Raw genomic sequence first — 22,495 nt, 5'->3', positions numbered from 1 at the left:
TGAGGAAGCGTCTGTTGATTGACTCTCCGGTGCCGGATTCCGCCGCTTAGGACCCCATACTCCTCGGGTGACATGAACCCGGTTGGAGGAAACTCTCTTGCTGTGCCCTGAGCCTTGCTGGAGGTGGCTCACCACTCCCCTCGCCCGTGACGCATTGCGATGACTCTGTGTCTTTGCTCAGCCTGGTTTTCAGCCCCATCTCTTTGCTCATTCGTTCACCCACACCCGCTACCCGGCAGGTGCTGTGCTGGAGGCTGGAGCATAACTGTCAAGGACACAGACATGGACCCAGACATGTGCCGGAGGTACCCGGAAGTCCTTATCCCAAGCCACATTAAAGCCTCCTACGTCTCCTTTCTAGAGGAAGTCTTCCCAAGTTCCCAAGGCTGCCCCTACTTCCCTCACCATTCTTCATCAGAACTTTGAGCCGCTTTTTATTCCAGCACTTAAATTCTTCCGGAATGGTCTGTTGACCACGAGGAGGGCAGGCACAGACGGAGTCTCACTCACCTTTCTGTCCACACTGGGGATTGGATGTGCTGCTGGTTCAGTCATACTAGGAGCGTGTGGCTGAACTCCGGGAACTGAGTCTAGTTCCCAACACTCCTACTTCATTGTCCCAATTGGCTTTTTCCCAGAGACAGAGGACTCACTACCTTGCACTGGCCAAGAGGTGTTTCTGAACAGTCCCAGTCCCTGGACGGTGTTCTTAGACTCTGGGGTGAATTTTGTCCCCACTTCTCCTTCTCACCCCCGTCCAACCCCACTCCTGAAAAGAGCCACCTTTTGGGAATCTTCTGAACCAATGTTGTTGATCCTCAGTCCAATGATGTCATAACCTCCAGACCTACTCCAATGATGCCATGACCTCCCATGATGTCATGACCTCCCAGCCCTACTCCTATGATGTCATGACCTCCCAGCCCTAGTCCTATGATCTCATGACCTCCCAGCCCTAGTCCTATGAGGTTATGACCCCCAGACCATGTCGTATGATGTCATGACCTCCCAGCCCTAGTCCTATGAAAACATGACCCCCCAGCCCTAGTCCTATGAAGTCATGACCCCCCAGCCCTAGTCCTATGATGTCATGAACCCCCAGCCCTAGTCCTATGATGTCATGAACCCCCAGCCCTAGTCCTATGATGTCATGACCCCCCAGCCCTAGTCCTATGATGTCATGACCCCCTAGCCCTAGTCCTATGATGTCATGACCCCCCAGCCCTAGTCCTATGATGTCATGACCTCCCAGACCTAGTCCATGTGCTACTACCTGCTTTGTCATGGTGGGAGCAGTCCATGTAAAGAGGTGTTTCAGGGTTTGACACACAGACAATCGATAAATAGTCCCTTCAGCTCCTGGGTCTGAATGAATGGTGGGCAGTGGTTTGTGCCAGGCGCGGCAGGGCAGGGGCAGGGACATTAGGCAGCTTTAAGGGTCTCCCCTGTTCTCTGGTGCCCCCTCAGAAGGAGATAGACTGCTACATGATCTCATCCAATCACGCTGAGCCCCAGGCTCGCTGAGAAGCTGGGGCTCTCTCAGCCTTGGACCCTCGGCCTCTCCCGCGTGGTCATCCAGGAGCCTATTTCTACCGAGAAGATGAATTCTCCGTGGTTGTGCCACGACAGCCACCAAACCCTCCCTTGTAGCCCTTTTCCTACTTTCCTGCTCCGGGCGTTTGCACTACCCACGAGGGGTTGTCTCAGAGCAGGAGACAGAGAGCACCCATCACAGGTCCGGCATCCAGGCCGAGAGAAGCAGTGTGGGCCGCCTGGAGGAAGAAGTTAACGAACACTCTGGAGGCGGCCTCCAGCCCGCAGGGCCCTCCGTGGGAGCTCACGTGGGCCCAGAGGTGACTCACTCCGCTCCGCTGGGCAAGACTTGCTTGTGGTTCTGCCCCAAATTTCTTTCACTCGTCCTCCGGCCTTGCCCCTCCAATGAGCATGGGCCGGAGTGACCTCACGGCTAGAGAAAGGCTGCAGAGAATTCCAGCCCCTGACAGGGATGGCTTGAAAAACAGCGGACACAGCATGGAGCTGAAAGCGTGCTCGGAAGAGAGGCTGGCTGGGGTCAACTCGGGAGGTCAGCTGGCTGGTCTCCAGGGGCCGCTGGCCTTGATCTATGATCTATGATCTGCATCTCGTACACAGCATATCCCAGGTAGAACGTTGGACCCGAACCCGCTTCCAACCCAGTCTTGCCATTTCCGGTTACTTTTTCATGTCTCTTGGACTCCTTCTTCTCCCCTAAGCTCAGGTTTACCCTTTCCTTCGTCTCTGATGGTTTCTACCCCCCTTCTGCACCTGTGCTGACACTCCGTGGTCTGTCTGTACGAGGCTTATCTTATCTCACGTGGGGATTACCTGCAGTGAATCGTTTCTAGGACTTGGGTGGGGCACACAAGACAGTCCATTGAGGTACAGGAAGAATATACTAGAACTTCTATAAATATGTATTTTTTATGTTTACTTATTTATTTTTGAGAGCAAGAGAGAGAGAGAGGGAAAATATGAGCAGGGGAGAGGCAGAGAGAGAGAGAGAGAGGGAGGCAGACAGAGAATCAGAGAATCCCGAGCAGGCTCCACGCTGTTGGTGCAAAGCCCAATGTGGGGCTCAGTCCCGTAAACCTGTGAGATCATGACCTGAGCCAAAATCAAGAGTCAGACACTTAACCAACTGAGCCACGCAGGTGTCCCTATGAATATGTATTTTCAACTAAAAATAAAAATGTGATATATCCAATATTAATTTGATTTTATGGCTCAACTGAACGAAGAGCCCCCATATATTAATATTTGATACATAACCTCCCTTGAAGTGGCCACATGCCGTGTCACAGTGATACACAGGTGTCCCCAGGTGCTGGTGGTGACCTTCTCTCTACACAGGATCATTTTCAGAGTACTTTGATGTATTTGCGTTAGCAAGGTGAGATGGGTTTATGGATTACACAACCTAATTTTAACCAAAACTCAAAGAGTAGATCAATGGCTTCAAAGGATTTACAAGATGTCTCAAAAAATGATTCCCCCAAATCACAAACAGATAAGAAAATGAGATACATGTTTCTTACGCCAAGTGGGAGCTGTTCATTGACTTCAGTATAAGGGTCTTAAGATAGGATGAGAATCGGAAACAATGTGAAATGTGAATTTCCATTTCCTATCATAAATAATTAGCTTCATTTTTAAGTGATACTCTTCCTTGATTTACAAACTAATCGTGATAGATTATGAACAGAATTTAGATGTTAAAATACATAAATATTTATGGGGGTATTTAAAAATATTTAATGATTGAGTTCATGGTGAAAAAAAAAAGTCTCGGTTCTAGACCAGTAAGTCTTGAATTTGGGGGGATCGTGAACGCCTTTGAGAATCTGATGACAGCTGGATTCCTACCCTCCCCACCAAAAGGCATGTGAATAGGAAATTTGAATACAATTTAAAGGCTGATAATTTGAAGCCGTCCTTGGCCATCTGACCCCCATTCCATCCTGTCCCCATTCAAGTCTTTCTACGTACTAAAGCAGAATAATCTTCCGAAATACCCTTTTGTCATGTTGTATACTGCACATTCCAGAACGGCTCCGTAGGGGGGCTATTGCAGAAGGTCTGGAGTGTCCCGGTAGGTGTGAGGTTTGTCACTGCTAACGGATGACCACTGATAGCTGAAATGCCGAAGTTCATGAAAGTATTTGCTCTAAGTGATATTACCATTGTAATATCATCCTCACCGAGTGCTACCCAGTGGCAGGAAGTTTGCACAAATGAGCACCTTGGTAGGAGGATGTTACACCCGGGATAATTACGTGCTGTGTGTCTCTGGGAAGAAAGCTGAGGGTGGCTGTCCTCCTGCACATAGCACCAGCTCCTTGGCCAGCCCTTCGAGCTCTGCCAGGAGAGCATTCCTGAGACCTGGGACCAAGGTGGCCTTTTCATAGCCGAGAGCCTTGTCCAGGGTCAGGGACCCATGGGTGCTCAGAAAATGTCTGTGGCTCGATGGTATAAAGAACCCTTTCATAAGGTGCCATATAAAAGAGGATGAGAAGACCTCTTCTTCTTGTGGAAGACCAGTACTGCAGGTGCTTATTGATGTGCCATAGAATCCATTTTCTCCTAGCATGGGATTTATTAGCTGTAATTCAGTTGGTTTTAAAAATAGGTGTCAGAGGGCTTTTGGCTTCTAGCAACGGAGATGAAGCTTGTATCAAACCGACCTTCCTGCCGACAACAATTATAAACCTCAAACAAAATATAACATCAGTCATTCTCAGGCACTGGAGAGTAATCAAAGCAGGTAGAGACTGGAAAGGTTACAACCCTTGAAGCGAGGGAAGTCAGAGAAGTGACATTACTCCCCCAGAGGACATTCCCAGGCTTCGGGGTGCCCTGGGGATAGAATTGAGGACCGACGGCACTGAGGAATGAGATGTCGGAGGCGGGGGCTGCAAGTGCAGTGGGGAATCGAGTGAGGAAGCCCCATAGAAGGGGGCTGCGTAGAGGACTGAGCCTCAGGATCTGCGTGCTAACTTAATCAGAACCTGTGGCCGGGCCCTGAAGTAGGTGTGTGAAGTGAGACTCCGATACACCCCGAAGAAAGCAAGAACCGAAAGCCTGAGTTGAGGAGACGTTCCTGCAGCTGCCTAGTGCTGGGGAGGTGAAGTAGGAATTCGAGTCCTACAGAGATAGAGGGACGTGGCGATCACCCAGAGCCTTTCGCTGCAACTCCAGAGGGACTTACCTTAACAGTAAGACCACATACAAGGACTAAGGGATATGACAGGAAAATGAAAATAGACATCTCGGAACAAAGCCTAGAACCGAGTCTCAGCACATCAAGGCCATGTGTGGGATCAAGGCTAACTGTCTGCTGGAACCAAATCCAGTGCTCTTCAGAGGAAGATACTAGAATCCAGAGTCATGAGCACTGTCTGCAGCACAAATGAAAAATTACTAGATACAAGAGGAAGCAAGAAAATGAGACTCATAGTCAAGAGGAAAGATAACCAGTCAGGAGGGACTCACAGGTGCCCCTGATGATGAAATTAGCAGATGAGTCACATAAAATAACTGCGAGGAACATGGATATAATGGATGAAGCGAGAGAGAATTTTAGGAAGGATTTGGGAATTCTAAAAATGAATCAGATAGAAATTGTAGGACTGGAAAATATAATATTTGCCACGAAAGATTCACTAAATAGTATTCAGAATAGATTGGCTAATGTAGAAGAAAGGATATGGAACTGGAGAAATGGTCAATAAAATTACCCAAACTGAGGAACAGAAAGAAAAAATATGAAAAAAACGGATCCCAAGGTCAGGTCGCCACAGTGGTCAGCTGATTTTTAACAAAAGCACCAAGATAATTCAATGGAGACAGGAAAGTCTTTTTTTAGTAACTGGGGCTGGAACCCCTGGATATCTAGAGGCAAAATAAAGCTTGACTCTTGCCTCACAATACACTCAATAATCAAATCCTAGTAGATTTCCAACCTAACCTTAAAAGCCAAATCTATAAACATTTTAGGAGAAAAATGGAAGAGTGTGCCTTTGAGACCTTGGGGTAGGCAAACATTTCTTAGGTGGTATACAAAAGGCACTGATCATCAAATACAAGATTGATAGATGGGATTTCATCAAAAATTAAATATTTCCGCTTATTTAAAAAGTCAATTATGAAAATGAAGAACATGGGCCAATCTGGGAGAAAATGTCCACAATCCACAGATGTGACAGAGTACTTCTATCTAGAACACATAAAGATTTAAGGGGCGCCTGGGTGGCGCAGTCGGTTAAGCGTCCTACTTCAGCCAGGTCACGATCTCGCGGTCCGTGAGTTCGAGCCCCGCGTCGGGCTCTGGGCTGATGGCTCGGAGCCTGGAGCCTGTTTCCGATTCTGTGTCTCCCTCTCTCTCTGCCCCTCCCCCGTTCATGCTCTGTCTCTCTCTGTCCCAAAAATGAATAAACGTTGAAAAAAAAAAAAAAGATTTCCTGCAAATCAGTAAGAAAGATATAAGTGGGTCCTTTAAATAATGGGGAAGAATTGTAGGAGACCGTACGGAGGTTTCTCAAAAAACTAAAAATAGAACTACTCTATGATCCAGTGGCTGCACTACTAGGCATTTACCCAAAGAATACAAAAACACTCATTCGGAAGCTACACGCACCCCTATGTTCATTGCAGCATTATTTACAACAGCCCAACTATGGAAAGAGCCTAAATGTCCACTGACTGATGAATGGATAAAGAAGTGGGGGCAGTTGGGTGGCTCAGTCGGATGAGCGTCTGACCTTGGCTCAGGTCATGATCTCACGGTCCGTGAGTTCGAGCCCCACGTCGGTCTCTGTGCTGACAGCTCAGAGCCTGGAGCCTGCTTGGGATTCTGTGACTCCCTCTCTCTCTGCCCCTCCCCTGCTTGTGCTCTCTCTCTCTCTCTCCCCCTCTCAAATAAATAAATAAGCAAACACATTTCTTGTCTAGTCCTACGCTAGTGTTTAAAAAAAAAAGAAGTGGTATATATACACAATGGAATATTACTCGGTGATCGAAAAGAACGAAATCTTGCCTTTTGCAACAACATGGATGGAGCTGGAGAGTATTATTCGAAGTGAAGTAAGTCAGTCGGGAGAAAGATAAATACCGCGTGATCTCATTCCTGAGTGGAATTTCAGAAACAAGACAAACGAGCGAGGAAAAAAGGGGAGAGAGGGGCAAACCAAGAAGCAGACTCTTACCTATAGAGAATAAACGGAGTACACTTTCGTGACGAAAAAAAGAAAAAAAATGATTTAAAACAACAAATAATGGGCAAGAGATTTGTAGATTGGCACAGACCCCTCCTTTAAGATCACGTACAAATGACCAAAAACCAGCGAGGGAGGTGCTCAGCTTCCTTATCTCCAAGGACATGTAAAATAAAGCCAAGTAATATACCACTTTGCACACACTGGAAGGTCCACAGTGGAAAGGTCTGGCAAGCGTGCGTGTGGGTGAGGATGTTGAGTCCAGGGAAGTCTCGGACGCTGTCGGTTGGAGTGTAGAGTTCTACAGCCACTTTGGAGCGCTGTTCTTAGAAACATAGCCTGCCTGCCCTGTGATCCGGTCGTCACTCTCAGTGTTCGCCCAAGGGAGGTGGAAATGTGTCCACAAAAAGATGTGTACCAGAATATTCCTAACAGTCAAGAGCTGAAAACCAACCCAGTGCCTGTCGGCAGGTGAATGGATAAGCCCGTCGAGGTTCCAGAGGTGACACCACTCAGCAGTGAAAAGTAACAAACCACATAGGCAGTAACATGGATGAGTCGCCAACACATTACGTTGAGTGAAAGAAGCCAGACTGGTCCCATTTCTGTGAAACATTGAAATGGTCCCATTTCAATGGGAAAACATTGACTGGTCCCATTTCTGTGAAATTCTAGAACAGCAACACTCAGCTGTGGGGATAGAAGTGAGAACAGTGACTGCTATCTGAGGCGGGGGATGGATTGACTACCAAGCGGCCCAAGGGGACCTTTTGGGGGAGATGGCCATGTCATGTACCTCCAGTGAGGTGGTTTCTACAAAGGGTGACCACCCCCCGCCAACCCTGTCCAGGTCACCTGGGAGGAGGGGCTTCCTGAGATGTCCGACTTTCAGTTTTAAAACAGGGATAGTCCCGGAAAAACTGAAACCAGATGGTCACCCCCCCCTCCCCCGCCACGACACGCACGTATACATTTGTCATCCAATTTTTGCATGCACGTGGAAACACATCTACGCTTAAAATCTGTGCATCTTATTACGTGTAAGTTATACTTCAATCTGAAAAACGAGTGTCTTCAAAGGGAAAACCACCAAACCAACAAACACAGAAGCTGGCAACAGAGGAGAGCGTTTGCCCTTTAGACATCACGTCAAACTCAGTTTTAGTGCAATGACTTTGAAGGGACCACAACTTAAGGAGCTGCCCAGCACATCATCCATACGCATCACTTCCTCCAGGACACGGGGATGCTGGATGAACAAAGGGACCGTTGGTGTTCCGCCGAGGTGACACCGTCCCGGGGAGAGTTTAGGAGCTTGGGTAGTCCCACCTGTTTCCTTCCTACCGTTAGTTGTGATGTCTCATCCCCACGGCATGCGGTTTTCCTGCAGAAGGACCGCTGGGAACATCAGGATGCCAAGAGAAGCAGGTGATTCGCCCACAGTGTCGGCTGGCTTGTTTAACCTGCCGTGAAATGAATCTTGGAGCTCCCTCCACAACCCCCCCACCCCGCAACCGATTAGCCAATTAATCCCTGTTAGCGTTTGCACACCCAGGCAGAGCCGGGGCGTTCCGGGCTGTGTTTGGATTTGCCGTCGTCGTCCGTTTGGCGCGACTGTCCGGGCGATCTTAGGTGCGGGCTGGTTCCTGCGCAGTCTGGCGGGCCGTCCGTGCCCGCACATCTGGGGAGGCGTTTTGAGGGCGGAGTCGCCGTGCCCCTCCACTACGTCCGTGTTCCAGTTAGCTCATGCGGCCTTTCCCCTCCAAGGATCACTGTATTCCTGAGCAAAACACCGTCCTGATCAATTACTCACCCCGAGCCTCCAGAAGCGGAAATTGAGCACAGCTGTTTCAGATCGTTTTCATTATTACTAGAAGATGACTGCCATATTTTTGGCAGTGGCTTTAAAAGCACTCCGTGTCCTCAATTGGCCAATTTTTAAACCGTACAAACATCTCACCAAGTTTATGTGATGCTGAATAATGCTCTGAGGACTTTCTCCTGGGGACGGGGGGGGGGGGGGGGGGGAAGTCAGTGGAAATTTCTGCACTTGAAGATGACAGTGACCAATCGAGAACACTCTGGAGGAGTCTTGCTCTGCCTGGTCCCGCTCTCAGCTGTAACAGCGCTCAGGGCTCCGGGCCAAGGCGAGGCCTCCCCGTCGGCACCCGATCTATTTTAGGAACATGAGAGAAAAATAGTTTGCCACTGACTCATTTGCATCCTGTGCTCAAGGTGAATTCTTTACATCCATTTCCCCAAAGAACAGCCGATAAAATTCGGCTTTGTTTCGAGCAGAACAAAGATGATACGGTTTTCTTCCTAGGAAACATTTTCCTGACTCCTAGTAAAATGCCATCCACAGCGCGAGACAGGGGCCTCGGAACAATGATCGCCGAAGTAGCCAGCCCTGCAGACTGTCCGGGGGAGTCCAGGGCCCAAGACGCAGGTGCAGCAGAGAACCTACTGTGTGCACGGGAGAGAAGAGAAACGAGTGAGACCCAGTTCCTGTCCTCAGTGCCTCTCAAGGCAGCAAAAGGAGTTGAGGCATGAGTCGAGTACGTCGCCACCCTGCTCCAACGCAGCTTCTCACTGGACCATCAGAAAGGGACTCCTGCTTTGTGGATGGGTGTGATTTACTCCCACGGGAAGAAGCTGAAGCCGAGGAAGACCCAGGCGGGCAAGCTGTGCGTGGCTGCCTTGCTGTGACCTGGGCCTCACGGCCCCGATTTCCCTGCCCTAAGGGCAAAAGCGTCAGGCTGTGAAGGGTAGCAACTTCTGCCATCCCCCAAATGCCTCTTTGGCATGAGGGTTATTCTGAGCCGATTATTTTAAGAAACAGTAGACACAGGAGAAGCGCAGAAAACAGGGTAGCAGTTGCTCCTTTGTAAGAGAAATTTGCATGTACACAGGACAGCTCTGGGTGTGGGGGTGGCTCTCTCTCTACCAGAAAGAGAAGAGACTCTAAACCACAAGAAACTCTGATCAGGGGACAAGGCGCCACTCAAATCTGCACAAGCTTATCCTGGTTTACTGTGCTTTTCCTGGTAACCTCCCCGTAACTGGACCCCCCGCGCCTTTCTGCCTTTTGTCTCTCGCTGAAGATGATAATTCAGCCAGTGGCTTGAGCCACTCTTTTCTGGGTGTCTCCCGTGGATGCGTCTTAATCAACTTCCGTTTGTGTTTCTCTTGTTTTTCTGTCTTGTATTGCAGGGCTCTCAGCCAAGGAATGCAGAAGGGTAGAGGGAAAATTCTTGTTTCTCCCCCACAACCATCTCTGTCCTCTCCGGAAACACCAGGCCTGTCACTCTGAGAAGGGGACTCAGGATCCTGGCTCAGCACCAGACCTTAGCTATTGACCAAGGCCCCTGGCTGCCCTGATGGGGCAGAAATGAGACACAGCTCCCAAGAGGAAGGAGGGGCCCTGGCCTTGGGGAGGAGAGGCGGGGTGAGAAGGGCAGGGACTGGGCCGAGGGACCGGCCAGAGCTGATCCCAGGAAAGAGGACCACCCTCCAGAACAGGCCCAGAGCCATGTCAGTGCCCGAGAGAGGCGAGCGAGAAACAGACAACTCAGACCACACATCCGCAGGTAAGCTTGTGTGAAGCCCCGTGGGTGTGTGTGTGCACACGCGTGTGCAAGCAGGATACATCAATAACTTTCTGCTTCCCAGTCTTGGCCAAGAGCTTGCTTTTGCCTTTCTGGGTGGTCGATGAATGCATTGTGGGGGAAACCATCAGCATGCCGGGACTCAAATTATTTCAGTTCCTGAAGGACACGTGTCTTTCATTCATTCACTCACATGGCCGTTTAACTCTGCTAGGTCTTTTTCTTTTTTTTTCCTATTTACCCACCATGCACCTGTTCACTGACCAGTTCAATAACTATGTTCTGAAGGTCGTCCGGGAATGAGGCAGAGGAGTGGCCTCCTTTGGTGGAGTCCCAAGGGAAGCAAAGCCTTTCCCGGCATCCTTGAAGACCATCTTTGTCACTGTGGATGGTGGGGCCTCCTGTGGTTTTTGGGGCTTTTACAGTTACCAGTCCTGGTGTAATTACAGAGCCTCCCGCTGTAGAATCTTACCCCAGCCTCTGTTTCCAGTTATGCCCCCTGGGATGGGGTCTTCTGCATCCTGCCGTGTTCTGGGCAGGATAACCATCTCCTCGGGCCGCGGTCCTTAGGAGAAGACTTCTTCACAGCAAACCTGGAGAGGAAGAAAGGCCTGGAAGGGGATCAGGTACCTGCCTTCCCTTGCCTGGCTTCCAAACAGCGTTACTTCCAGTGCATCCTGCGCTTCCGGCCCGGGGTGGGGGTGGGGGGTGGGCACTGAGTGCTCTGGGCGACTCTGACTGCCCTTCATGCTCTCAGGGGCTCACCATCTACTGTTACGGCAACATTCCTTGTATTGCTGTTGCGAGTGATGGAATTTATATTATGATTTACTTCTGCGAAGTTTCCTTTGGCCTTTTCAATCCACAGTAGGCTCCTCGAGGGCACTTCTGTGTGGCTGCAGGGCTCTCTGGCACAGTTCCGGGGGGCACGGGAAGGTTTTTGATAAATACTTAATGAAGGACAAGTTTGCAGATCTCTTGTGCAAAAGAAATGACGTGCTCACTCCATTCTGTGTTGGTCAGACTGCTCTTGGGGGTTTGGTCTCGTTCTGGGAGTAAATTTATGTGGGCCATCGACAGAGTGTCCAGAAGGGCAAGTGGGGGAGGGGGCTTGGTGATGCGAAGAAGCTGAGTGGCGTGGCTGCTGGGAGGACAGCAGGCATGGGTGCAGGGCACTCGTGCAGCACGAGCAAGGATGTTTTTAGCGCTGGGGCCTAAGGGGCACAAGGAGCCTCAGGGAGGGATACATGTCCAGGAGCGCCCCAAGGAGGCGCTGGCACCAGGTCGGGTGGGTTCTCCCAACATGTGCTTCCTTACCACTAGTCCCAGGGCACATAATAGGCAGTTCACGAAAGATGCACTTAGGGTCCAGTAACTTTGGGAAATGCGGGTCGAAGTAAAGGTGAACGGCCGGGGGGGGGGGTGGTGCACAGCTCCCCCAGGGGACTCCTCGGGCAAATGGGATGGTTCATTGACTCCCCAAGAAAGGATTGCAGGGAGCGGTCCTTCCAAACGCAGCTGGCCGAGCAACGCTGGTCCTAGGATCATATCACACGGGTCTAGAATTCACGAAGCCCGCTTTCGGAGCTAACGGAGCCCAGGGTCTGTTGGACAAGACGTGGGTCAAGGGCCCTGCCTGCCCGGCAAGGCTGCCGCAGAGTGACTCAGCCCCCACGCCGGCTGCCCCACCCGGAGCTTTCTGTGGCTGTCTTAGTCCCTTCGGGCTGCTATAGCAGAGCAGCACCTTCATTTCCCACAGATCTGGAAGCTATGGAGTCCAAGATCAAGGTGCTGGTGGATTCCGTGTCTGGTGGAGGCCTGCTTCCTGGTTCAGGGACTTGCGGTGTCCTCAGTGGTGCAAGGGGCAGGGGAGTCTCTCCGGGGTTTCTTTTACAAGGGCACTAATCCTATTCGCCAGGACTCGCCCTCGCCCTCGTGCCTAATCTGCCCCCAAAGGCCCTGCTTCCGAATGCCATCAGATGGTGGGGGTGGGGAGGGATGGGGGCGCGGGGTTTCAACCCGTGGAATTTGCAGGGACGCACGAGCCGCTTCCGGAATAGCCACGGGTGTCTTTCCTGTCTGGGATCAGAATGCATTTTAGGTACATTTGCCCTGAGAAGTTGAAACAATATAAAACCAGACTGGTTGTCATGTTTTGGAGTTTGTAGGCCGTGCACCGCATGAGTAATAATAATTACGTGATAATCATTCGAGTAACAGCCATCGCTCAGTCTTTTGCTCAGACGTTTGTTCACGTTCCCCACACCCCATCTGCCTCCCCTAGTGTCCCCCACCGTCGATGGCTCATGGGGATGGGAGTTTGGGGAGTTTGCGGGGTGATTGGCAGCGGGCAGGGCTGGTCTCTCGTCCATCCCAGATCTGAGGGCTGCTGTGAGCACAGAGGGGCAGAGATGTGGATTCCAAGCCCCCCGCTCTGGGCTTTGATGAGCAACCTCAGTAGATGTCTAATAAAATGCCTTCTATTCCTGGTAGCTTCAGTTAACTTCGTAACTTGCAGCCAAAAGAATGTTTTCAAAATACATTGGAGACAGTGGGGAAGCATCGGTCCCCTGCCCCTCCCTGGCTTCTGGTGGAATCCTTGGCGTCCTCTGGCTTCTAGACGCGTTTCCACCATCTCGGCCTAACTTTCCCTTTTTGTAAGGGCACCTGTTGTACTGGGCTAGGTCCCACTGTGATGACCTCACTTTAACCCGATTACCGCTCTTTGGCCTCTGTGTCCAAATGAGGTCTCATGCGGAGGTACTGGGCATGAGCTTCAGCGTATGAATTCTGGGAGAGACGCAGTCCAACTCGTAACACCGTGGGCGTCATAAATCTTCACGAGAAGCTCGGCCAACATGCTTCTGGGGAGGTCTGTCTCTGCGAAAAGCGAACTGGGCGTTTGTTCAGGCCCAGTCCTTCGGGGGTTCCTGAACCAAGAGGAGGTCTTTGGATGCTAAGTGTTAGTACTAGGTTGACGAGCATCCCCCAAAATTTGTGTCCTAGGAGAACCAGGGGTTGCCAGGAACCACCAGAAACTAGGAGAGAAGCGTGGAACAGATTCCCTCTCAGAGCTTCTGGAAGGAACCAGTCTCATGGACACCTTGATTTCCGGGCCTCCAGGATTGTGGGGCAACACATTTCTCTTGTTTTAAGCCCCCAGTCCATGGTGATTTGTTACATCAGCCCCAGGAAACTAGTGCAGAGCTGAACCCAACGAGGGGTCTCTGAGAGGATAATCACCCGACAGGGAACAGCGGACCGAGCCCAAGTCCTTCAGAGCTTGGCCCCGCCCGCTGCACGGATCATGCTGGGAGGCACCCCCATCTCTCCTGGGCCCCAGCTGACAGGGGCACGGAGTTTACCCCACAGAGATAACGGTTGTAACACGAGCACACACTCACTATGTCACTTGTTAGTTCCACGTGACTAACTAGGATGATCATGTGGGCACTTGGCCACAAGAGCAGAGACCAAGACAGTGGACAGAAAGAAGGAACAGAAGGACAGCGGTGGGACTCTAGAGGGGCGGCAGATTATAATTTGGTCCCTGGAGGTGCAGCAACTGGGGACCCTGCAGCCGGGGAAGGAGGGGCTAAGCTGGTGCTATAGAGTCTCAAGAGCGACGGCCACACCAGCGCCAGACGGGGGCCCCGATCTGGACGTCGCCTCCCCAGCCAGCAGCCGGTCCAGGGTTCCTCACCTCCCAGCAACTCCCTCCTCCTGCTTTGCTGATAGGACAGGTTTGGGGGGAGCACCCGGAGGGATGGGCTCTCACCTCTCACCCCTGCAGCTGGAACGTCCAGCACTACTCTCTGTAGAGGGCCCGCCTGGCCGCTGCCTTGCCCTCCCTGATGGAGAGAAGAAAGTGCCGGTCAACCAGCACAGAGGGAGGGTCAGGCCATGGCCTTGGCATCTGACAGATGTGAGTTCGGAGCCTGCTCTGTCCTTTGCAGGTTGTGGGACTCACAGTAGGTCATTGACTTCTCTGAGCCTCGGTTCCTACATCTGTAAAAGATGAATAAAGCTGGGTCCAGAGCACGGGAGGTTGTGAGCAGTGAAGGACTGGGAATGTGCAAGACCCAGCACAGAGCCTGGCATGGGATGAAGAAGCGGGGGTGACTCGGCCCTTGAAGGAAGGGACCTGTTCTGCATGAGATCGTGTTGATACGACTTCCCTCTGAGGGCCTCCCCACGTGCTCAGGGCAGGGCAACTAGAACTTACAGGTCTGAAGAGTCAGAGAATGCAGTTCAGGCTGCCAAGAATGGCTAGAAAATAAGGGGGAAAATCTTAGTGTACTGAGAGTCTTTGTCATGAAAGGGTGTTGGGTTTTGTAAATGCTTTTTCTGCATCTACCGACTCGACCCTGTGATTTTTCTGTTTCAGCCTCTAAATGTAATGGATCACATTAACTGATTTTTGAATGTTAAACTAGCCTTGCATATGCGGGTTAAATCCCACTTGGTCGTCATGAATAATGCTTTTTATACATTGTTGAATTTGATTTGACAATATTTGTTGAGGACTTTTGTATCTGTTCATGAGAGATATTGATCTCTAGTTTTCTTTTTTTTTTAATGTTTATTTATTTTTGAGAGAGAGAGAGAGAGAGAGAGAGAGCGGAGGAGGGCAGAGAGAGAGGGAGACACAGAATGCAAAGCAGACTCCAGGCTCTGAGCTGTCAGTGCAGAGCCTGATGCAGGGCTCGAACTCATGAACCGCGAGATCACGACCCAAGCCGAAGTTGGACGCTTAACCAACTGAACCACCCTCTGTAGTTTTCTTTTCTTATAATGTCTTTGTCTGGTTTTGGTATTAAGGTAATGCTGGCCTCATAGAATGAGTTAAGAAGTATTCCCTCTACTTCTGTCCTCTGGAGGAGATTGTAGAGAACTGGTTTGATCTCTTCTTTCAATGTTTGGTAGAATTCACCAGTGAACGCATCCAGACCCGGTGCTTTCTGTTTTAGAAGGTTATTAATTACTGACCCAATTTCTTTGATAGACATAAGCTTATTCAGATGATTGCTTCTTGCATGAGTTTTGGCGGATTGTGTCTTTCCAGGAACTGGTCCGTGTCATCCAGGTTATCATGTTGTGGGTATGGAGTTGTTCACGGTATTCCTTCGTTATCCTTTTATTGTCCATGAGCCTGTAGTGATGTCCTCTTTCATTTCCAGTATTAATAATTTGTTTCCTCCCTCTTTTTTTTTTTTCTTAGCCTGGCTAGTGGCTTATTAATTTATTGATCTCCTCAAAGAACCGGTTTTTGGTTTCTTTGATTTTCTCTGTTGATTTCCTGTTTTCAGTTACATTGACATCTCCTCTAATTCTTATTCTTTCTTTTCTTCTGCTTACTTTGGATTTAACTTGTTCTTCTTTTTCTAGTTTCCCAGGGTGGAGGCTTGGATGATTGATTTTAGATCTTTCTTCTTTTCTACTACGTGCGTTCACTGCTATCTATTTCCCGCTGAGTGCTGCTTTTGCTGCATCTAGCAAATTTCGATAAGTTGTATTTTCATTTTCATTTAGTTCAAAACATTTTAAAGTTTCCTGTTAGATTTCTTCTTTGCCTCCTGCGTTATTTGGAAGTATGTTGTTGAATCTCCATGTATTTGGGGATTTTCCAGTTATCTTTCTATTACTGATTTCTAGGTTAATTTTGTTGAACTGAGAGCAGACACTGTATGATTTCTATTCTTTTAGGTTTGTGAAAGTGTGTTTGATGACTCAGGACGTGGTCTATCTTGGTGAGTGTTCCACAGGAGCTTGAGGAGAATATGTATTCTGCTGTTGTTGGGGAGAGGGATGAAATCTTAAAGAGAAGGGGGCCACAGAGGAGAGAGCCCCCAAATACTGCATCTTGATTGTCCTGAAATCCTTAGCTGATGTCTCAGTGGTGCACACACACAGGTAAGACTGCAAGAAGCTTGGTGGCAAGTGTCACCTGTAGGGCGTGAAGAGCTGACAGGGCGTCAGCTCCTGCCCACTGTAGGGGAGACAGAGTGTGGAGTTCATGTTCTGCCACAGAGAAGAGCTTGGTAGACGCCTTAGGCTTTCCAATGAGACCCCAGAAGGGCCTCAGTAGGAGCCAAGGCTATGTGCCAGGACGAATATTCACCCTAGGATCCATGGCAAATCAAAATAGGTCCCACCCCAACCAGGTGTGAAGCAAAATTCCCACAGGTTCGTGGTGATCCACCAGTAATTGAACTGGCTGCTGAAAACAGGTCAACGCTCTTCAAGGGTAAAGGAAATGAGACCCATGGTTAAGAGAAAAACAAAACAAAACAACCAATCAATAGAGACAGACCCACAAACAAACCAGATGTTGGAATTTGTGCACAAGAAGTTTAAAACACTCTGACAAATATGGTCAAGAATCCGTATGGAAAGAGAGATCATATAATAGGCAAAGAAGTGTGAATTTCAGAAGAGATTCAGAAAGTATAAAAAAAAAGTACCCAATGGAAATCAGATAACTTACAATTATAATATAATATACTTTTTAAAAATGTTTATTCATTTTTGAGAGATAGAGCATGAGCAGGGGAGGAGCAGAGAGAGAGGGAGACACAGAATCTGAAGCAGGCTCCAGGCTCTGAGATGTCAGCACAGAGCCCGATGCGGGGCTCAAACTCAACGACCGCAAGATCATGACCTCAGCCGAAGTCGGATGCTTAACTGACTGAGCCACCCAGGCACCCCTATAATATAATATACTCAAGAAATCAGTGAAAGAGAGAGAACGGAATACGACAAGTGCTTGATGCACTCCACAGAGATGGAAAAAAAGAACAAAGGAACAAAGAAGAGAGGGAACAAATGGAAAATGAACATCAAGATGGTAGGCTGAAACAGAACCATATCATTAATTACATTAAAGGTAAATGGACCAGAAACTCTAAATTAGAAGGCAGAGAGGAGAAAAATGTTAAGACTCAACTCTGTCTACTGTTTTCAGTACATGCACATGAAACATGAACATGCAGACAGGCTTGCCCACTTTGTTCTTGGGGGTCTGTACCCCCTTTACCTCTTCTCCAGCTCTATCCCTCTTCACTTGCACTCCCAAGTCAGCCCCGTAAGGCTGGGAATCAGGCAGCCAGGAGAAAAAGTCCCGTGGAAGGCAGGGACTGGGGAGCAAGCAGAGAAAGCGAAGCCAGAATCCTTTTTAGAAGGTGTGTGTGTGTGTGTGGGGGGGGGCGCCTGGGTAGCTCAGTCGGTTAAGTGTCCGACTTCAGCGTGGGTCATGATCTCGTGGTTTGTGCATTCGAGCCCTGCATCGGGCTCTGTGCTGACAGCTCGGAGCCTGGAGCCTGTTTCAGATTCTGTGTCACCCTCTCTCTCTGACCCCTCCCCCCGTTCATGCTCTGTCTCTCTCTGTCTCAAAAATTAACGTTAAAAAAAAAATTTAGAAGGTGTGTGGTGGGAAGGATGGGGAATGTGTTCATGCTAATGAGTTTTCCCCCATCGTGGACTGTGCTCAGAACATTTATTTATAAGTGGTGTGCTTGAAAGTTAAAACATGTTATTCCACTGAGACAAGACATGAGGCACAGGTTCTTAAGCCAGCCTACAACAGTCGATGTTTGACAGGCAGATTGTTCTATGCTTTCATCAAGCATGCCAAGGAAATGGTAACTCATGTTGGATTAAATTAAGCTGGGTTAGAGGAAGTGTCAACGTCATGACGCTTAATCTCTGGGAACATATGGAGTGTCTTCACGTATCTGGCCTTCTGTGTCTCTCATCAATTAATGTTTGGTAGTTTAATTCATTTTTATCTGGTTACTTTCTAAAAGTCTATCCTTAATAGTATTATAGCCGATGTCCTTTTGGATTTTCTAAGTATAAAATTATCCGTAAATAATGACACCCATCCTTCTTTCTTATGTTAATTATTTCTTTCTGTCTTGTTTTGTGTGTGTGTGTGTGTGTGTGTGTGTGTGTGTGTGTGGTGTTTTGTTTTACTATCATCATGTGTGACCAAGGGAATTTAATGTCATGGAAATTAATAATAAAAGGAAAATTAATACAGGGGATGTTTGTTCGGTCTTCTGTATTTAATTAAAATACTCCTACTGCTTTTCCATTAAGTGTGATGTTAGTTTTGACTTTAAAGATAGGTCTTCCTGTCTTCAGAAATCCTTCCTTCTGATCAAGGAATTCTTCATATTAGGTTCATGGATGAACGGGTTTGATCCAGGAGTATCCTGAAATCGTGGGTACAGAATTTTCTCTAAACGCTTACATGCGAACATTGGTTCAACCAACACTTACCTGGTGACTGTGACGTGCCAGACTTGTTCTGGGCCCTGAAGTGACAACAGTGAACAGAGCGGTTAAAAAATCCTGCCCTTGGGAATTTACAGTGTAGTCAGGGAGACAGCAAGAGACAATAAGGAAAATATAAAACATGTGAGCCGCTGTGTCATGGAGAAAAGTACCGCGAGGCCGAGGGGCAGGGAGTGCTTGGGTAGGTCGGTCAGAGAAAGAGTCGTGGGGAGGGGGCTATGAGAGCAGGCCCTGTTGTGGGCTGAATTGTGTGGTCCCCTGAAAGATGTGCCCGCGTCCTAACCTATGGTACACGTGACTGTGACGCTGTTTGGCAAAAGAGTTTTTGCAGATGTCATTGAGTTAGGGATCTGGAGATGAGGTCATCCTGGATTAAGCGGTGGGTCCTAAATCCAAGGCCGGCGTCTTCGTGAGAAAAGGAGGCCCACAGAGGAGGCCCTGTGAGGACGAGGCAGGGACGGGCCTGATGCAGCCAAGGGACCCCGAGGGCTGCCAGCAGCCACCGCAAGTCAGGAGAAAGGCCGGGGACAGATCCTCCCTCAGAGGCTCTGGGAGGAAATACCTCTGCGAACTCCTTAATTTCGACTTCTAAGCTCCAGGGCTATAAAAGAGTTAAGTCTGTGTTGTTTTAAGCCACCCAGTTTATGGTCACTTGTTACAACGGCCACAGGAAGTGAACATGGCCTGAAGTGTGTCCATCTGGGAGGAGAAATTTCCAGGTAGAAGGAACAGCAGCGCTAAAGGCCCTGGGAGCCTTCAGCCAGTGGAGAGCCGTAGAATGAGGGGAGGCGTCACGGACTAGGGAGGGGGACGGCGTCTGTCGCTACCCAACTGCTCCCCGTCGGAAGGCCCTTCCTCTTCTTGCCGTTGGGCGAGTTTCTGGTCCCTCTTCGGTGAGTCCGGTGTTACCTCCCTGAAGGGTCTATCTTGACCCTTCCCCTTCCGTCTGGCCGGGGGAGCCCGCCTCTTCTGCTCGCACCCACCGCTCTGTTAGCACCTTGTCGGAACCTGGGGAGGCCGCCTCTCACCGGGCAGGCCCCTGTCCCGGCCTGTGGGGTCCTGGGTGCCTCGGGCCGGACTTTGCTTCTTTGCTCCGCTCTGCTCGGCCCAGCCTGGAAGTGAGCCAAGCACCGAACTGATTGCCGAGCTGAGGAATTTCACTCGGTGTTCAGAAATCCCTGCCGGAATTTTCCATTGAGATAAGCAAGGGTGAAGGTTTGGAGGCAAGGCAGACGGCCGTTTCTGCTTATCTCAGAGACCTTAGGAGATAAGAACATTCTGGAAGACCCGTACCTCAGCCATCTAGCACACTGGGTCTGATCCTTAACTACAGGAAGCCCAAGAAGGAAGGGGACGCACCTCTTCCCCACAACCCCCCCACAGCGGGATCACTGGGTGCGTCTCCTGGAAAGATGTGGTAACAGTCTGGGCCACACCGGTGGCCTCTACACAAGGACTGGGGGCGGGGTGGGGGGTGCTGGGCAGGTCATTGGCAGTGTCTGCGATGAGCCTTGAAAACTGCTTCCAAAATCTCAGAGATGTTGCTGTGGCGGTGGGTCAGGCGTTCGCCACGTGACCCCAGGAAGGCAAACTGGTGGGACGTTACAGAAGGCTGGTTTGGATGCGAAAGAACCCACATGGAGGGGCTGCCTCGGGAAGCAGAAAATCCCCGGTCACTGCGGATGGCCGGAGTCTGAAGAATCGGTTGGCGGGGGTGTTACAGACGGTCTTCAGACACTAGCTGGGGGCTCAGACCAGATAATCCCCAGGGGCCCTTCCGGCTTCCAGATTCTATGATTTTGTATTTCTTTCCGAAGGGGAACACAGTAAAACCTTGGATTGCAAATTACCTGTTCTGTAAGACTTCCGCAGGACGGGCAAACGTTTCTAATAAATTTTAACTTGATAAACGAGTGGTCTTGCGACCCGAGCGGTACGTGATGCCGAACGTCACATGATCACCCCTGAGCCAATGGTTCTTGAAATTCGCTTTGAAATACGAGTGCTTTGGATGACAAGTGTGTTTCCGGAACGAATTATGCTCGCAAACCAAGGTTTTACTGTATACGCCTGCGAATGTGGATGCTTGTATGTACGTACGGCCCGATTCCGTGGCGTAGCAAAGATTCCCTCTGCTGATGCGCGTGCAGGAAAGTTGATAAAATGCCAAGAGAGAGAGCTCACAAGTTATACAGCTCCATCAAGATGATATTAACGGTGTCACAGAAGTGAATGACTTTGCTGTTTTTGCCTGATTTCCCACGGTCCACCAGCAGTGTGCTAATGGGTAGATTTACTCTGGGTCATCTGGGCAAGGTGTGCCCCCCTGTGTGGGCCTTAGCTCAGGCACTGGGGTAGGCAGGATTCTAGACTATCGGCCCATGGTGTCCATACCCCGTATAATCCCTTCCCCCTGAGGATGCCCAGGGCTGTCGATAGGATCGATGTCCCTCCTGAGTTAGGTGATGTTACATGGCAAAGATGAAGGGTTTTTTGCAGATGTAATTAAGGTCCCTTATCAGTTGACTTTGCGTTAACGGAAAGGCAGATGTGCCTGGTGGGCCTCACCTAATCAGGCGAACCCTTTAAAAGAGGGTCTGGAAGTCAGAGAGACTCTCCTGCTGCCCTGGCAAAAGCAAGCTGGCATGTGTGACAGGGCCTGGGAGGGGGCCACATGACCAGGGCCAGCAGGTGGACCGTAAGAGCTGAGACGGGTCCTGGCTGACCGCCAGCAGGAACACGGGACCTCAGTCCCGCAACAGCAAGGAGCTGAGTTCTGCCCACAACTGGCTCCGAAAGGACCTCCGGCTCCAGAAAGCCTGCGGCTGAGCCGACACCGTGACTGCAGCCTGGGAGACCCTCAGCAGAGGACCCAGTTGGCTGTGCACACACCCCGGACCCGTGGAAACCGAGCGCCTGGGACGAAGACATGGGCCCTGAGCCTGCCACTTGGGGCCCTCAGTAACAGAATCTCCAGGCAGCTGGATAGTCACATGGGGGCTGGACGGATTCCAAAAACCTCTTCTGTGGTGAGGGCCTGGCTTTGAAAACTATTGTCAGACCTCAGGCACAAAACTCCCTTTTTGGAGGTAAGATGCTGGTGATCAAGGACCTTGTCTCTGCATTCCTGCCGTAAAACTGGGATTTACAACGCTCTCTCATTTTGTGCCCCCTTCCCCCCACCTGCAGGAAGGTGGATACTTCACCGTCAATGGGGACAAGCCCATCCATGTTAAAAAAGAGAAGAAAAGCATCGTCATCGGTTTCAAAACTGGACCCTCCCCCGTATGGTTATATAGGCGGAACAGCACATCCTCCCCCGGACCTTTGGTTACTGGTCTGCAGGGGTGTGTGTGGGGGCGTGAAGGTGCCATTCACAGGCAGGAGAGCTCCTGGGTCTCCAAAGTGGCAGGGCCCAGCCACGCTTGTTGGTGGGATCCAGGGAGGTGGCCACATCCCCAAGGAAACGATTGTGTGGAGGAAGGATCCCCCTGCCCCAGAGGCGGTGTGGGCACACCAGAAAGAAGCTGGTCCTGAAGGGGCGGTGTGAGGGCCTGACAGCAGGAGCCTGGCATAGACGAACCCCCTCCAACACAAGATCCCAGCACCCCACGGGGCGTGGGGAATGTCTCCTGGCAGCTTACTGGGATGGGAGCCCCCTTCCATCCGTCCCTCCCGTGGCCGGGTCTTCTCGTCCCCTGGGAGGAGCAGTCGGGCTGAAGGGTGACAAAGCTGGGAGGGGGCGTGAGAGAAACACAGCCCCTCACCGCCCCCTACCCCCACCCGTAGCACCAGGGTCTGGTTGTCTGACCCCAGGACCAGCCCCCCCGGCTTGCCTCT

General features: G+C 50.3%; 1 protein-coding gene across 1 annotated transcript in view; it reads left to right on the top strand.

Annotated features, from left to right (window-relative positions):
* Nucleotides 1-9,027: 9,027 nt before the first annotated feature.
* Nucleotides 9,028-22,495, top strand: part of RAB17 (RAB17, member RAS oncogene family) — a 30,667-nt gene continuing 17,199 nt past the window's right edge. Inside the window, exons 1-2 of the mRNA XM_045481861.1 lie at nucleotides 9,028-10,339; nucleotides 10,848-10,983. The gene's annotated coding sequence lies outside the window, so the exon portion shown is untranslated. The remainder of the gene's footprint in view (nucleotides 10,340-10,847; nucleotides 10,984-22,495) is intronic.

This window comes from Leopardus geoffroyi, chromosome C1 (genome assembly GCF_018350155.1).
Source record: "Leopardus geoffroyi isolate Oge1 chromosome C1, O.geoffroyi_Oge1_pat1.0, whole genome shotgun sequence".
In the NCBI taxonomy this organism is placed as follows: domain Eukaryota; kingdom Metazoa; phylum Chordata; class Mammalia; order Carnivora; family Felidae; genus Leopardus; species Leopardus geoffroyi.
Note: the sequence above shows the minus strand (reverse complement) of the source record. Positions and strands in the feature narration are given on the sequence as shown.